Source organism: Tiliqua scincoides, chromosome 4, assembly GCF_035046505.1.
Source record: "Tiliqua scincoides isolate rTilSci1 chromosome 4, rTilSci1.hap2, whole genome shotgun sequence".
Lineage (NCBI taxonomy): Eukaryota > Metazoa > Chordata > Lepidosauria > Squamata > Scincidae > Tiliqua > Tiliqua scincoides.
In genome coordinates this window covers 98,083,787-98,089,709 of record NC_089824.1, presented here as the reverse complement: position 1 = coordinate 98,089,709, position 5,923 = coordinate 98,083,787, and the positions used below count along the sequence as shown (strand labels likewise).

At 44.5% G+C, this 5,923-nt stretch overlaps 1 pseudogene; it reads right to left on the bottom strand.

The window, feature by feature from the left end:
* Positions 1-1,167: 1,167 nt before the first annotated feature.
* LOC136650761 (5S ribosomal RNA) lies at positions 1,168-1,284 on the bottom strand (annotated as a pseudogene).
* Between the last annotated feature and the right edge of the window lie 4,639 nt (positions 1,285-5,923).

The following is a 5,923-nucleotide window of genomic DNA, read 5'->3' as shown; positions in this document are numbered from 1 at the left end:
TGCCTGGTCCCAACAGTCCCTAGTTTGTACCTCTGTTCCCAAATTGCACCCCTAGTCTGCTCCCAGTTTGCCCACTTGCCTCACCCCAAGCCTCCATGTCCCTGCTCTTGTTGCCACCACCATCCTTTGGTTGGTTAGTTGGCAACCTTCAGTCTCGAAAGACTATGGTATAAGCCTACAGCACCCAGTATTCCCAGGCGGTCTCCCATCCAAGTACTAACCAGGCCTGACCCTGCTTAGCTTCCAAGATCAGACGAGATTGGAAGAGATGATAGGGAAGGGAAGGGGAAAATGAAGAGAGGAGTGGAGACAACAGCCTAGAGTAGCTTCTCTCTACTCCTTTTTCCCTCCCCTGACTTCTCAGTCTTTTCTAATAAAGAGCAATTGGAGGAGGAGGTCGGTGCCAAAGTGGTGTGTACAGACAATGAGGTGGACAGTCAAGGCAGTGTCCTCCCCAGTTCAAGTGCCACCCTAGACCCTTGGGAATACTAAATCCAATTTGTGAGACAACTCAGGAGATGTGGCCGCTGAAAACATTATGCTCGTAAAACATTCAAAGCTTTCTGGAAGGAAAACAGTTTTCAGTATGAGAAATACATTCATTTCATTTTTATATCTCATTTGAAATTTTTTAATCCCATTTTTTTTTTCTTTTTAGACATTTGTGTTAAGACAAGTGGAACCCACTCCAAGTGTCTGGGATAAAATGAGCTAGATCTCTAAATGAAGTACAATAAGTTTCAAAGTAGAAATAGCTGGCTGGAGAAAAAAAAACTTTCTAATGAAATCATTAAAGGTGATTTTGTTGTCGTGACTATCTTAATGGGGCATGGATATACGGTGTGTCATGATGAGTCCCTGAATTGTAAAATATAGTATCATACCACTGCTTGCCAGTTGCTTGAAGAATTTTAACATTTTAATTTTTAACTCTGAAAATTTTCACACAGTGTTCAAGCATGTGCTGGTGATTTTAAAGGGTCGAACAGTGCAAGGCGATGTGCTTGCTTTCAAAATGGGAATGAGACACAAATGACTGGTCCTTGGTGTTGAAACGGGAAACAAGCACAACTGCAATGCTGGAATATGAGTTAATGCACAAAATCACCCCTCCGTGCTGTTGGGAATGGTGGTTGGCAACCTTCAGTCTCGAAAGACTATGGTATAAGCCTACAGCACCTGGCATTCCCAGGCGGTCTCCCATCCAAGTACTAACCAGGCCTGACCCTGCTTAGCTTCCGAGATCAGACAAGATCAGGCATCTGCAGGGTAACAGTTGCAGCCCAGGAAAAGCAATTCTCAATGGCAACACCAAGTTGCTGTGGATGATGGCATAGCTGCTGGGCCCACTCAGCTCCATAACTGCAACTTCCACAGAGTACTGAGGCTATAGGGATCGGCAAGGTGGGCCTTCTGGTGGGTGTGGGCCCTTAAAGCACCCCACCTGGCTGCCCCCAACAACACCTCTTGCTATCCTAATTGATTCCGCTGCAGTGTAGTATTTTAACTAACTCTTTCCAATGCCTTTTTTCAACATATCATGGGCATAACTCTTGCTTGCCAGGCATCTGTGTTGGCAATGACAGCTGCAGGCTATCCCTTTGGCCTGAATTCCACCTGCATCTTTTTACCCACGTCGGAGCAACTCAGCCAACATGAAACGTTTGAAATTTGAGTACATTCATATGGCCCAAAGAAGCAACCACCTTCCAATCAGTGTTTAATTGCTAAGAGGAGAGGTGCCAGAGTTCAACCCTGCCTAGAAGACATGTCTTCTGATTGGAAGCAGCTCCACAGTGAGTGGGAGTTAAGCAGGGTTAAATAGGGACTTTGCATGTGATTGCTCAGCTCAGGGTGGTCACTTTCTCAGCCTCATTCATGGCAGCTTTCTACCAAAGTTGAATGCACCACAAAGAGAAGCTACAAATTTTCAGTGCATTCAGTGTATTCGAGAGAGGTCATGGCAGCAGCTGAAATGGTAGGCTCTGTGAATGATCTGTTTACCACAAGCCAACTGCCTTGATTGTATTTGTCATGTGCTCTACATGGAGCTGCCCAAGAACAAAGAGCCCTGCAGGATCGGAACCGTGATTCATGTTGTCCAGAATTCTGTTTCCAACAGTGGCCAGATACTTCCAGAACTCCTCAAGGAGGGCATGAAGGCACTGTCTTCCCTCTGATGAAGCTTCCTGGCAACATTTATGTGTCCAATAAGATCTGGCTAAGTGGTCACTTACTAAACCACATCAAACCATGCTTCCTGCCCTAATGGTGAATGGCAAACATTTTTACCCTGCTTCACAGTATTATCTCACCACCCCTGAAAACAGTAGCCCAGACGGGGGAAGTGTGTTTGTTCTGCAGAGAGGAAAGCTTTTAATTAAATGAAAAACACAACCCTTTGGACTCAACTGACAAAACTGGCTTTGATATTTTGTTGCTGTAAACACTTTTATTGCTTTTTGGTTTTATTGTCATAAGCAGTCTTGTGAGTTCTGAAATCCAGTGTTTCTCAACCAGTGGTAACCATACTACTGGTGGTACACTAGGTGAATGTTTAAAGGTACATATGGCACCCCTGGAAAACTACTGCCCAGCAGGGAGACCAGGACGTGATGCAGCAAACCATGGTAGAGGGCTCAACTCAATGGGCAGAGCTCCAGTGCACTTGAAAAAGTCCTCCCGCCTGCTCTGAGCCTCCTACTGGTGTTGGTTGCGTAATGGAAGGTCTCCAATTACTTCCGGTGGTACGCAAGCTAGGAGGACACATACACATTGGTATGTCATCTCAACCACATTGAGAAACACTGCTATAGTTGTAACGCCAGGTGAAAATGGGGAAAATTGAGATAAAGGAATGGGTGCAGAATTCAGCTTCTTTCCCAGCTTTCTTCTTTTTCTTTTTAAATAGCAAGTTTTTCTAGGACATAAGTCCGAGAAAATGGGCTCGAAAGCATATGGGTCATATTTGGAGAATCTCCAAAGCCAGACAGGACTCAGTAGGAGTTCAGCAGTTTGAAAGCCAGATTTCAGCACACCATGTAACTCAAGCACCAAATATGCAGTACTAGGGTATTTGTATCTTGGACAATTGCATCCTGGACAAATGCATTCTGGCCATTGGTGTCCCTGAACATCTGGGGGTTTTTTGCATCTTGGTCATTTGCATCCCACTACAATTGGGCAAAAAAAAAAGTATAACTGAGCAACAAACCCCATGTTATATATCCTAAGCCTTTCATTCCAGCCCTCCCCTTAACCCTACCTTTGACTTTTTAAAATAAAGAAGTACATCTCATAGACATATATTGGGTCACATATGTTCAGGATGCAAAAAGAACTAACACAAATGTCCAAAACCGGGATACTTTTGACTAGGACACAGTTGTCCAGATCCTGTCACTCAAACACTCATCACCATGAAGCCCAATACTTAGAAGACTTGACATGTTCCTGGGCTAATCACCAGGAAGCCCTATCTTAATTAAGGGTACTCCTAACCCCATTGTGAGGCAAGCCTGAATCCATGACATGGTTTGGAACATGCAGCTCAGAAGGACAGATTCTTTCTGAAGTTGGTGGAGGACAAATGGCTTGAAAAAGACTTTGAGATTGGCAGCAGGCCAGCTGGAATGAACTTGAAATGTGACTGGATCTGTTTTATCTTCCTGCGTAAATAAAATAATTGACATGAAGTAATCTTTTTTTTTTTCCCTCCAAGTGGGATACTGTACCTCAGGGGAAGGGGGCAGGAGGAGTTCTCAGCCAAAAGTGCAATCCCCTATTTCCCCACTTCCGGATGTAGAATCAGATTACTAGGGAGTATAATTTGTCAAGAGCATAGCCAAAAAAAAAAAAAATGTAGCACGCAATCACAGGCACAAACATACAGCCACTCGCATCTGCTCTTTCAGCAAATAGCAGCAAATGAGCAGAAAATGGATACTACCAGCTCCAGGTGGTTTTTAAAGGCAAGTGCTCCTATATGTTTCTGGTTTGGCATGCTATATCGTGAAAGCTTTTGGACAAGGACTTTTGCAACAAGAGCCACTGGACAGATGAGCTAATTGGGACTGTCAAGAAAATCTGTTGCCACTCTTTGAACTGAGTAACTGTGCATGAAGGCACTGAAATCTCTGCATCTCGCAGAGCCCCCCTCTTGACCCATAAAATTACTGGTTCAAATATTATGCTTTCAATAAGCAATTGGGGATGATTAATCACTTGCTCCCATTCTTGAACTCTTTCATGTTGCATTTCATGTCATTTCAAGCTGAAAAATGGACTGCAAACCTGGATTTGTGATAATATTTCTTATATTAGTTTTCGCTCCTCATCTCTGAAATTGCGACTTGCTTTCATCAAAAGGGATCCCGCCTACAAGGCACTCCTAGTGATGATCAGTTGCCAATTAGCCACATGTATCCTAACAAAGATGAAGAAACAATAAAATCCTCAATTATTGGGCAAATGGGTTGGAGTGGATGGTCTTGAAAATACCATAAAAAGTACAGAAGCCTCAACATACAAGGTATTTGACCTGTTTTGTAGCTTTCTAGACGTACTATATTATAAGCATTCCTAGTCTGATTTACACATTATTCTCTTGTCAGAGCCTTCCCACACTTGTAGACACCAAAGATTTTAAAGAACTAATTTTTGGATCCAAGTCAGACAATATTCTTTTTCCAGCACTGAAACTGATATGATAGAACTTGCTGTTCATGACTTATAAAATCAGCAAGGGCAGGACTGGTTAAGGGGTTGGTTAAGGTAGTAAATGCCTCCCTCTGGGAGGATGTGGGACCTACTGTCCTCAAAGGGACTGAGATGCATCTAGCTTCTGACTTGGCCAGGTTACTGGAGGGGCCAGCAATGGTCCACCTTATACTACACCAGTGGCCCTCGCTCTGTTCACTTCCAGGTTCAATGCAAAGTGCTACTTTTGGCCTCTGTAAGGACCCGATCCTATTCCCTGACACTGCTGGTCATGAACACAATGTCAGGGACACTGCCGTTGCAAAAATGCCATAAAGCACTTCATGGAGAGGCCCTGGAAGCCATCAGCAGTGACGTTGCCACGAAGTGGTGCAGGGGTGTTCTGTGGTGGGGGGAGGGCAGGGGAATGCAGGGAGGGTGGTTCAGGCCCAGGAGGGGAGCGAGGATGGCAGCAGAGGCTGATCCTATCCCCCACCTCAGATCTGAAAGCCCTCATGGGGCTACTCAGTTCTACACCAGCTATTGACCTGGTCCAAATCCAAGTAGACTCACAGAGGCTGCCAGGATTCAACACAGAGTAAGGGAACAAATGTTATCTTGAGGGGACCTCCAGCTGCCTCCCTGCCCACTCAGGATAAAGCGTTGACCATTTTGGCAGTATCATAGCAGGATTGGTCCGTAAAGCGCTACGTTGCCCGGACCAGGTTTTCTCAAGACTGCAGGCTCATGAACCTATGTCCTTAAGGGTGCAATCCTAACTAACTTTCCAGCACTAAGGTAAGGGCAATGCAGCTCCAAGGTAAGGGAACAAACATTCCCTTACCTTGAGGAGGTCTCCATGACTGCCATCCTACTGCAGGATGCAGCACATGCCCCATTGGCACAGCTGTGTCAGTGCTGGAAAGTTGGTTAGGATTTGGGCCTAAGACAGTATCAGAGGCTCTGTTCTCTGGTCTGCCTTCTTTGACAAGTCGCAAAAGCAGGGCCGCTCTTCAATGGTGGTGTCACATTAATGGCACTCCCACTATTTTAAAGCTTTTGAAACCTTTTCTTCACCAAGTTCTTAAGTATATCAGGCTGCTCCTCCTTTTAGATTGTTACACATTGTATTATTGAAGGTTTTTTTTAATTTTTAACTTTTATTGGCCTCCTTGTGGTTGCTTTTGCTCCTTATGTTTGCTTATGTAGCAATGTTTTATTTTTA